This window comes from Mandrillus leucophaeus, unplaced genomic scaffold (genome assembly GCF_000951045.1).
Source record: "Mandrillus leucophaeus isolate KB7577 unplaced genomic scaffold, Mleu.le_1.0 Scaffold41, whole genome shotgun sequence".
In the NCBI taxonomy this organism is placed as follows: domain Eukaryota; kingdom Metazoa; phylum Chordata; class Mammalia; order Primates; family Cercopithecidae; genus Mandrillus; species Mandrillus leucophaeus.
In genome coordinates, this window is record NW_012104365.1 from 4,380,400 (window position 1) to 4,392,086 (window position 11,687).

An 11,687-nucleotide genomic window follows, 5' to 3' on the forward strand; every position below is an offset into this window, starting at 1 on the left:
GTGCAGCCACACAGGCGGGCCGAGAGCTTCGTGAGCCCCGGCGAGCCGGGCGCAGAAACTTCTCCAACTTTGTGCGAGTTCCTCCCTGGCCAGGCCCCCGCCCAAGGCTGGCCTAGAGACGGGCTCCGTGTCTGGTGGCTGAGTCGGTGATCCCGGCCCCGCTCACCGATGGACACGCGGCGGTGGAACTCCGTGGGCCCCCTCGTTGCGTGGCCGCATTCGAGGCTCGGTGCAGGGAACTGGCTTCCGTAGGGACTGCCCGGCTCGGGTCGCTGGACCGGGACGGGGTGCACTGGCGGGAGCCCCGCGATTTCCTCGGTTTCTGAGCAAGCGGGGCTACGAGGCTCGGGGTCCTAGTGGGAGGCGGGCAGGGTCCAGCCTCTAAGGCCCGATCTGGGTGCCAGGCGCGAAGCCCGCAATCCCGGTGGGACTCTCAGCCGGCTCTCGGGGACTCGGGAAGAGTTTCCTTCAGGGGCCAGAAATGCGGGTAGGTAGGTCAGGGAACCGTGTCCCGCTCGCACTCCCGGTGAGGGCTGCATGGAGGCGTCGCTGCGGCGGAGCAGCTCCGCAGGTCTCGGGAACCGGACCGGTGGGTTCGGAGCACACCGGCTGGACCCAGGCTTGGCGGCGGTGCTTGGGGCCATGGAAGTTTTCCTCTTTCTGTCTTTCTCAGGCGGAGTCTCGCTCAGTCGCCCAGGCTGGAGTGCAGCTGCGCGATCTCAGCTCACTGCCTCCCGGGTTCAAGCGATTCTCCTGCCTTAGCCTCTGAGTAGCTCGGACTACAGGCACCCGCCACCACACCTGGCTAATTTTTGTATTTTTGGTAGAGACGGGGTTTCACCAAGTTGGTCAGGCTGGTCTCGGTTGAGCTCCTGACCTCAGATGATCCGCCCACCTCGACCTCCCAAAGTGCTGGGATTACAGGCGGGAGCCACCACATGAAAGTTTTTTCTTGCAGAAACGGGCCCTCAGCTCCTGTCAGTCAGGGCTAGGAGAGGACGCTGGCTTCTCTCCTTGGTGGAGGGTGAAGACCTGGAAGGCAGGAAGGCGGCGGTGTGGAGCTGTTGGGGTGGGTGTCACTGGTTCCCCCCCCCAGGGGGTCTGGACGGCCAGCGCTGTCCCTCTGGGGAGAGCTGGGGTGCCCCACATGCACCCTTATACCTCGCCTTTCCTCTTCGCCCACAGCAGATAAGGATTCAGGGTGCTTGTGGAGGCGCCCAGGGTCCCCGCCTCTGGGAAGGCAGCAGGCTGGAGCCCCTGGTCTGTGGGGGCCTTGGGACCCCACAGAGGGCTCCACAGCCGGCTCAGGCCTGTGCAGAAGAGGGTGCAGCGCAGCAGGCTGGGGTGGGGGGTGAGTGCCATTGGGGTAGGGAGCTAGGCGACCTTCTGTTACCCCTTTACCAGCTCCCAACCCCCTCCTCGCCAGCTTCCCACCAGACACTCCCTCCTTTCCTGTCCTCAGAAACCCCAGTTGGTGCTGCCTGCCCTGTGTGGACTCCCCTGCTTTCTGCTCTCCCCGCACTCGGGGTCTCCACGAGGGTCTCTCTTTGCCCCCACACCTGCAGACTTTGTCTGTGGATGGCAGTGCGCTCCATGAAGGTGGGGAGAGGTGCCGGGCCTCCGCGCGGGCGAGAGGGCGCAGCGCAGTCCAAGCGGCTGCAGAGGGCTCTCAAGCTCTGACCCCTCTGCCCTCAAAGCCTCAGTTACCGAGCCCTCATGAGCACCAAGAATGAAGAGAAGTAAAAAGGGACACTCCTGACTTGCTGGGGGCTGAGTCACCCGTAACCCCAAGAAAGGTCTAGAGAACAAGAGCCACAGCAAACCTGGTACACTGCAGGGCGAACGGGGGAGGGATTCGTGCTTCTTACTTGTAATAAAATCGGTGAAGTTCTTGGATAGGAAACACCAACGTTGCCCGGGTGCTGTGATTTGTCCTGACATTTCCGTTTAATTTTCACATCAATCTTATGCACTAGATCACATTATCATTCCCATATACAGATGGAGAAACAGAGCACAGAGAGGTGAGCTAACCTGCCCCAGGCCACACAGCTAGCAATTAAACAAACCAATTAAAACAAGGAAGGGAGTCTCTGAGTGATAGCGGTTGGTTGCTTTTTTAAGTTAATAAATATCTACAATAGACATTTGTATTAAACCCTGGGACTCCATGGAGAGCAGAGAAGGGAAAAGTCACTGTTCGAAGGCCCCTCCGAGGCTGCACCCCACACAAGGCAGCACAGGGCTGGGAGTCCGGGCTGTTCTGGCCACTCGGTGTCCTGCCAGGCGAGTCACAAGCTCACCTGCTCTGCAGCAGCAGCAGAAGCCACTGGCGGCGTTTTCCACGTGGATCCAGCTGCCTCCACAGTGATCCGTGCGGGTGGGCACCCATCCGTGGGGGTTGTCTGTGACAGTATCTGGACCTCTTCTCAGATCTGTGTCTACTTGAGCCAAAAAGAGAGGAGCCTCAGCTCAAACCTCAAACCGCAGGTGCCCCCGACCTCCTTGACGCCCATGAGCCATGCTTCTGTGCAGCTCTCCACTCCCAGTGCTCTGGGCCCCTCAGGAAGGAGGTGGCCCCTGAGCCAGGTGACCCAGTCCACCAGGCTACCCCACCCAGCAGCAAGCCCTCTTCTCCGCTGGACCTTGCCCATGCTGCTTCCTGAATGGGCCTTTTGCCCTCTTCTCTACTTGCCAAACTCCTACACATCCTTCAAGGCCCATCTTGCAGGTCCCTTCCTGTCCCTTCCCCTACATTGCTCTCTTCCCTTCCTGGTGCCTCATTGTGCTGTGTGGTCAAATGGCTGTGTGCCTCCGTCTTGTCACCTCAGCAGAAGCTGAGCCAGGAGGACAGCTTCAGGAACAGCAGGTCAGGGCATCAAGTGGGCATAGTCAGACCTTTGGGACTCAGCGTTGGCATCTCCAGGCTGTGTGACCTTGGGTGAGCTGCTTCCCTCTCTGTGCCTTTCTTCTTCTGTAAGGTGGGGGTGATGATAGTGCCTGCCTCTCACAGCGGCTTTGGGGAGGCATTAGTGGGACTGGGTACTAACAGCGTCTGACCCGGGATGGGCATGCAGCAGGCATTGGGCTAATGCTGGCTGAGATAAAACCCAGTGCAGGGATGGAGGCTCTGAGCTGTGTGCCCAGGGCCCCGAGAGCCAGGGAGCCAGGGTAGATGACGAAGACTAGGAAGGAATTTCTGGCCCTGCCACAGGTGACTCCTCTCTCCTGAAGGCTTCCTTGGTTCACAGGGACCCAGGGACCTGCCAGGGCTGGCCTGGGTGGGGACCCCACCCCCAGTGAGATAAGAGAGTGGGCACGTTAACCCCTGGTGGCCATGCAGAGTTAAGTTCCATGAGTCCTGGGCTGTGAGGGGCTTCTGGGGGCCTGAGAGGCCTGGGATGGGGCTGGGGTGGGGGTGGGTGGGTGCTGGGGGGTGGCTGGCATTGAGGATTGGGGGAGGAAGGCTCCAACTTTAAGGCCCTGGGTTTCATTTCCCGCTGTCACTTTCCTAGCAGTGCCCGCATATCCTCCCCCCCCCCCGACCCGCCCCCAGCTTGGGAACCCTTAACTCAGACATACTTATCAAGGGAAAGAAAACAGTCTCATTGTTCAGCAGGATAAGGACCAGCTCCCAGGAGACGCCTCAGACCCCGCCCCTGTGGGTGGAGTCCTGGGAACATGGCCTCCCCCAGGGTCCTCGGTCTCCGCCCAGGAACAGCCCCAGGGAGGGCCCCTCCCAGGAACAGTCCAGAACAGCAGGCCCCCTGGAGGAGCAGCCCCGGCAGGTGGGTCCCCGCCTTGCACGCTGCCTGCAGGTGCTGGATGCTCCGCATTGTGGGCACTGGGGATGGTCCCACTTGGGGCTTTGAGCTCCGGTGAGGCCACCCTCTGTCCAGCCAGGGGGAGGGTGCCCCTGAGAAGGGGGCTGTCAGGGTTGCCTGAGGAGTGGGATTGGGATGACCCCCCTCAAACTCAGTCCTGGGGTTCCTTGGCTCTTGTCCCTCCCTGCAAGTGGGGAGGCCATGAGAAGTTGTGGGGAAAGGCCCCAGAGACCCCAGGGCAGGGAAGAAGGCCTGGGGGCTGTGCTGGGACCTGGAAAGGGGAGGCCTTGTGCTGCTCCCTGTGGTCTGAGGGGCAGGAGGTTAGAGGGAGGGGCAGACCTGCTTCCAGCAGGACCCCTGGGCCCCCAGAGTGGGAGAAAAGTCAGTTCATGGCCCCCTCCCCACCTTCAGCATTGTCCCTCTCCCCAGGCTCCACCCTGGCAGGGCTTTGGGGCCTGGGGCATCAGCTGAGCCCGCTGGGCCCACAGCACCCTCAGGACCTCCCACCCCTTGGGATCCACAGGGCAGCATTCCAGGACTTCTCCTACACCGGGGGCTCCATTCGCCTGAAGGCCAAGGACTGCAGAGCGCATCAATGGTGAGGGTGGCCCGGGAGGTGGGTGAGGTTGGGGAGCCTGGGGGCACCATACAGGTATAAGAATTCACTTTGGACACCGTATGTGCCCCCTTCTGCAGGAACCTTTGAGTTCAACAGCCCAGGCTCACTGCCCCTTTGGCTGGTGCCACTTCTGGGTCAGTCTCCAGGGGCAAGGACAGGTTGGCAGTGTCCCCTCTCTGCCTGACTCCAGCCTGGGCACTTCTGGAGCATCCCATGTGCCTGGCGCAGCTCAGCAAGCTGACATTTGAAAGCTCACAGCTATCCTGTGAGGTGGGTGATTCTCATGTTCGTTTCATGAATGAGGAAGCCAAGGCCAGGACAGAAGTGACCTGCCCCAGGGCCACAGCTGGGCAGGGGTGGAGTTGGCATTTGAACCCAGCTGTGTGCCTCTTGGGTGCTGCGCAGCCTCCTGTCAGTTCCTTCTGGCGCCTGCTCTGTGGGTGTTCCTTTGTCCAAGGCGCCTGCAGCCCTCACAGGGTCCACGGGGTGGGGAGAGAGCTCAGCGCCCCGCACCCACCAGCACCATCTCCGACCCCTGGGCAGGCTTTGTGTTGGAGGTGGCGGCCAGGTCCTGCCAACGGAAGATGCTGGGCCTTGCAAACAGCCTGCACTGTGGGTGACCCGGCCGGCCGGGCCCAAACTGGCTGCCAAGGAAAGGGAGCGGGAAAGGAAAACAGCTCTCGGCTACGTCGCCTGTGTAACCGAATCTGCTTTCAAAGCCCCTCACAACGCGGGCTCCGCATTCGGCATGGCAGGCGCTGGCCGCCAGATCACCGAGGGCCGCTCAGGGGGTCTTCTGGGGACGAGCCCAGAGCGAGTTTGTTTTCGGGGAGAAGGTCATCGCACTCAAGGTCTGCCCCGTGACTGCAGGATTCTCAAACGTCCTGCCATGTGCTGGGATACCCCCCCACCGCAGGCGTGCCCTCCGGAGGGCAGGGAGGGGAAACAGGTTTGCGCTGTTAGGGCCACAAGCCAAGGGGCCTGCAGGGCATCTTAGTGATGCTTTTGGCAACACCCATTGTCACACCCCCTCCGCACCCTCAGAGTCTCCCAGATGACAGACTTACCTGGGGATGCAGACGGGGCTGGTGATGACCTTGGCCCTGTGTTTATGACGGGGCCTGCACCCAATTCTCGCCTTCAGGTGCCGATGCGGGGGCGAGGGGAGGTGTCAACTGGGCTGGGCTGGGCACGACTAGACTGTGGCCCTGTCTGGGAGCCCGGCCACCACCTCAGCAACGCCACCTCCTTAGGATGTGGGGGTGGGATTTACTCTGGAGACTCAGAGCCAGAGGGTGGCTGGAGGCTCGTAGCCTGGCCCAGGCAGCTGGGGGAGGGCTTTGCCTGGTGCCTGGAACCCCCCCACCCCCGCATTCTAGCCTTTGCTTTCTCTTTTGCTCTCATTTTTAAAAACGTCTCTCCACTCCTCCCTCCCTCCCTGCTCTGGCCTGCCTGCTCCTTCATTCCTTCTCTGCTCCTAACCCCCTGATAGAGGAGTCTGGGGAGTCCGCAGCCTCCTGACTCCATGTTCCTCTTTCTCCCCTGTCTTCCTGGAGAGGTCTGCCAGTGACAGGCTTGGAGCCCCATCCAGGGGACCTGTCCTGGGCTGGGCTGTCCACAGAGGAGCAGCGTGGGGAGTTGGGAGCGCCCAGCCTGCCTGTGGGCTGCATTGCCACTTCCTGCCCAGGAGCCCTGCAGCCGTCTGTCCGCCTCTGAGCAGGACAGTGGGGTTTCCTGGCTGGGAGCAGAGTGTGTCACATTCCAGTTATGTCTGCCCAATGCTCAGCTTTCGGAGAGTGTCAAAGCGTTAGCCCCACTCTGTGGGTGGGAGGGGACCCGAGATGTGAATCCAGGGGAGTTAAAAGGCTTCGGAAAGCATCCAAAAGGATGGAGAAAAAAAGGAAAGTTGAGGGGCTGGAACGGTGCGAGCCTTTTTTTTCATCCTTTAACTTTTTCTGCATTTCTGTATTTTCCACCATGAACAAAGTTCATTGATAATAGAGACTCAAATATTTAATGGATGATTCAAAGAGATAATCCGAAAAGGGAAATAACATTTTTCTAGGATCTGGCTGAAGCTTCTCTGGGGATTATGCAAAAACCTGTTTGAGGGAGTGAGAACGCAGAGGCACCTTAGGCCCAGCCACCACTTCAAGCTCGGAGGATTTGCAACAAAGACACACATTTGCTGGGCCTGAACAAAGAGAAAAAGCCACTCGCCTTCAGCAGCGAAGGAGAAGGAGCACTGAGATCTTGGTTTGGCTTTCTGGGTGAGCACTGTCATTCCAGAGGCGCAGCCGTGAGGTGCAGTCCTGTCTGGGAATGGGGATAGCAAGGGCTGAGCTTGTGCATGCACACCTGTGTGCAGCCACACACATACACCTGTGCACACACATGCATATACACATATATGCATATACTCATATATGTGCACACACTCAGGCCCATGCTCACATGCATGCACACCTGTGTGCCCCCCACACTTACATGCACGCGTGCACATGCACACCTACACACACTCCTATGCACCCACCCAGTGCTCACGACACCCCTGGGTACACTTATGTGTGTACATCCAGATGCACCTGCACACTCGCACACATGCCTCTACATGTACGCCCGCGGGCACGTGTGCTCGCAGAGGCCTGGAAAGTGACGGTTTCTCCATACGACGACGTCTGCTGTGCTCAGTGGGAGCAGCCGCACTGCTGCCTGTTTCCCTGCCCCAGTCCGGCCATCACTCCTCACCCTAGTCAGGCTCAGGGTGGGGGAGGTGAGTACCCTGGAGTGGCCTGGTCACGTAGGTGGGCAACCATCTGGGGCACCGACCTCCAAATGGGCCACCAGGGCCCTTCCTGCATCTGCTGACTCCCTGACTCAGTGCCCAGTGAGGGTCCTGGGGCAGCAAAAGAATGTTTAATGCTCCGCATGTCGGTGGGTCTGGCCTTATGGAAACTCCTCCCTGGCAGGTGGAGTGGAGCAAAGGGCAGGCATTCCCATTGATTAGGAGCTGGGGGCCAGGCCTACTGACACCTTGATGCTGAGGGGGCCAGAGCAGCCCTGCGCGATGTTCCACAGGCCCAGGGTCTTGGCAGGTGGAGGCAGACAGAGCTTGTGTTCCAGCGCACTTTGCAGGCAGCAGGACCCCCAGGTCCTCTGGAGAGGGTGACTGGAGACCCGGCCTGGAGCTGCTGCCCCCGCACCTCAGGATACCTGCCTGCGTGCGTCGTTCATTGTTTGGGGGCTGCACAGAGCACAGTTTTGAGCAGGGAGTTGGGTGTCACCTTGGAGCGGCTGTGAGATGTGTGGGACCCTGGGGGGCCACCTGGGGTCAAGCCCAGCCCTGCCCCTTGGGCTCTGGGACCCTGGGGGAGCCACTTGCATGCTCTGCGCCTCGGTCTGTGACCCTGGAGGAGGGTGGGGATGTCTATCTCTCGGGACGATGGCTGCATCTCAAGGGTGAGGGCCCCAGGCCTGCCAGGTTCTTTGAGCACAGTCCGAGGGTGGCCTCTCAGGGCTGCTCTGGTGGGCGGCCAGTCCCTGCTGGAATGTGACTCTGTTCCTGGGATCAGAACCTGCCCTGTTGCTTGTGGACGGGGTTACCTTTGCCAGGTCCTGCCATTTCTGAGCCTCCGTTTCCCAATCCGTGGTGGGGTTGACGTGAGGAAATGAGAAATGCACTCAGGGAGCACTGACTGGCACCGCAGGGCAGCGAGGAGGAGCCACCACGGTCACTCTTGGAAAAGTCCCCAGCCCTGCAACCGGGAGGGCAGTAAGAAAGTCCACGGCTTCTTGTCCTGGCCGCCCAAGCCCGGGAGAGGCAGCAGCCCCGGCCACACCCCTGCCAAGAGCCAGCTCAGGGGCCCGGGGCCGCTGAGATCACTGGGCAGTTCCCAGGCTGGCTGGGCTGTCCCCTGTCAGGAGGGCAGGGCTGGCAGGTTTGTGGACGCCTTCTCAGGCTGACCCCCACAATAGCTGCCCCGCTCCACCCCGAATCTACCCGTCCCAGGCTGCGCCTGCCTCCAAGTGCCTGACTGGAGATGGCCAAGCCCATTCCTCATGTGCAAAGAATTTCCCGAGCAGCCGCAGCCGCTGCAGCTGGAACTTGTCTCCAGATGGGTCGTTCTGAGGGAAACCAGCGTCTCCTGTCTCCTCCTGCAGACATGGGCTGGCGTCCGAGCCCTGGATCCCCTGCCCCGGCTTGGCTTCCTCTGGAGGGGAGATAAGGGGCTCCTGGCATCTTGTAGGCTGAAGAACTCGCCCAGCACGCTGACAGGGAGGCGCCAGAGGCAGCCGCTGACCTCCCTCAGCCCCTGCAGCCCCCTCCCCTCTTGCTGCAGACAGAAGCCCTCAGGGCCCAAGGTCCACCCACCCAGCCTGGGGGCCGTTCTGTAGCTGTGGCCCACTCCAGCCAACCCAGGACTGAGGGGCTCCGAAGCGTGCCCAGCGCATAGGGAGGGCTCATTCCTGGGGGCACCGTCTCCCAGTCAGAGCCAGTTGGAGCTGGGCACAGCCAGGGAAGAGCAAATGTGTTCTCTCCTTGACTCCTTCTCCAAGTTTGTGATGGCGTCTGCCATGGGCCAGACAGGGGGACACGAGGGTGAATGAGCGGATGTGGCTGCCCTCTGGAGCCTTCCAGGGTGGGATGGCAGGCATGGAGAGGCACACAGGGAAACTGTGGAGTCTCGCTGAGGTATAGACGATGCAGAAAGGGCCAGGGAGTTCCCACAGCGACTGTCACGAGTTCCCTGGGCGGGGGCGGAGACCACCACCCAGCCCCCAGCACGTCCAGCACCGTGGGCGCCCTGGCTGGGGATGCCTTCCTGTCTGAGGTCAGGGGCTGCAAACCTGTGGCTGCGGTTATCCCACCATGTTTTTAAAAATTGGAACAATTCATGTAAAAGCCCAGATTTATTTTTCTTGAAAAAAATTGACAGCCGAGTGTGACCACAGTGGGCTTGTTTCTATAAGTTGGGGGCTCCTCCCTTGGAACAGGCAGTGCTCTTGGTTGCCGTAGACGCCCCCGCTCCCTGTTGTCTCACCTGGTCCCTGCTGAGCCTCTTCGTGGCCCATCCCCTGGTTCAGATATTTCACTGAAAGACCCAACCCCCCACGGGGAGGCCATCCTTCTCAGGAAGGTCACTTGGCCTGGACTCGGGACTGGACACTCATTACCGGTCACCCTGTGACTTGAGCAGGACTTTGCCTTTCTGTGCCTCGGTTTCTCCATTGTAAGAGGGGCTAACGCCTGTGTCATGGGACTGTCCCGAGGCGCTCAGAAGCAGCGGGCTTGCTCATGCTTAAGCACAGAGCTCACAGCTGGGGACGGCCTCTTCGCCACAGGTCCCGGTGTGCACCCAACTTCCGCTGCAGAGGGCAGCGTTGTGTGTGCCCACGTCTGCGCTGTGGACGCAGCGTGTAAACTGCACAGCCTTTGACGGTGGCTGCCGTTGTTGGAACGCTGGCCTCTAAGTGTGCTCTCCAACAGCATATGGCCGAAGGACAGCCCCTCCTTTGGCGGGGGAAGTTCTCCACAGCTTTGGTGCTTGGGAGGTTTAGAGATGGCTTAGGGAGCCACCGAGATGGGAGGGGATACATGGGATACATTTATCTCTATCTTCTTGGGGACAGACCTCGGAGGTCCCTCCTTCACCCGTATCGGCCTGGATGAATGGAATCGGCGGAGCAGGTTTCTGAAAGCAAGCCTGGAGGGCCCTCACAGGCATTCCTGGAAGAGGGCTGCGGAGTTGAAACACAAGGAGGAAATAAACAGAAATAGGCTTAGGAAGGGTCTCTGCCCTCCGTCTTTGGCGGGCTCAGGAGCCCTGCCTGGGGCTGGGAGCGAGAGCTCAGATATTTACGTTCTCTGAGGCACTGACCGTGGCTCTGCGACGGTTTCTCGCAGAAAGGAGGTTTCTCCGGACAGACATCCTTCAGCAGCGCTGGACTAAGCCACGGGACAGGTCTGACTCCCACCGTCCCGTCTGTTGCCCCTCCCCGCTGAGAGCTGGGGGAGGGACGGGATCTTTTCTCTGTGAACTGACTTCAGCTTGTGGAGTCCTGGGGTCTCAGAGCCTGGGGAGGGAGGAGTGGGGCTCTCCCTGCTCGGGTTCCTTTTCTGGGTGAGGCGGGGCCTGTTTACCAGGCAGACCGGGGGCTCCCCAGCCTCCGCAGATCTCCTGGTGTCTCCCCCAAGGCTGTTCACACTTTCCTTACTTGGGGACTGATAAGTCACGCAGCTGGCAGCATTTGCACCTGATTCAAGGAGGGGAACATTTTCCCTGGAGATAAGCCTTGAAGTCAGGGCTAGTCCCCACCCGGGGACGAGGAGAGGACAGAAGGCTACAGAGGGCTGCACCGGGGAGGGTGGATGGGGCGTTCACCCACCCCTGCTGCGGTATTTTCCTTTGTTGGTTTTGCCCGAGGTCTGATAAGCGCCCCGCTCCAGCCAGAGGCCTTATCTGGCCGCATAATCCCCTGGCCTTGGCTGGAGAACACCAGGGCTTTGCCCAGTCTGCCCTCCCCACCCCCGCCTTGGCCCCTGCAGGCTGTTGGGGCTGGGGGTAGAGGGAGAGGGGGTGGCGTGAATACCCCCTTCCTCTTGCTCTTTCTCTTCCAACAGGGCAAGGGGTGCCGGTGGTTGAAGAGGCCCCTCTGGGCAGGAACCTGTCACCTGGGGCACGGGTGAGTGGGAGCCATCCTCTACTGCCCACCTCCCAGCTGTGGCCCTGAGCTACACTGGCCCTGTGGCCACGGACCGGTTGACCAGGAAGCCCTGGGAATCAGTAGGAAATGAGTTTGAGACCGGGTCCTCCACACAGGCTTCTGGGCACATAGACTCAGGCTCGGCAGGAGGCCCTCCTGGCACAAGTTCCAGCCCGCCCTTCATTTTGTGTCTGGAGCAAGTCAGCACCCCATGTGCCCAGAGTGCTCATCCAAGAAGTGGGGTGATGAGCCCAGCCTCGCAGGGAGGTGGGAGGTGGGAAGAGCTCACCCCGGTCTGGCTTGTGGTCCTCACAATGATGGCATCATTGTCATCATTATCATCATCCTTGTCAACCACTTAGAGCTCATGAAGACAGCACTCTCCATCATGCCCTGTTTTATAGCTGAAGACCAATGAATTCAGGCTCCATAAGGAAGAACCTAGAGGGCCCCCCAGGTCAGCCTGCCCCAGCCTGGAGCTTATCCACCATGGAAGTGTGTCTGTTGGCCTTAAAGAGGAGAGGGCATTTGGGCAGGGC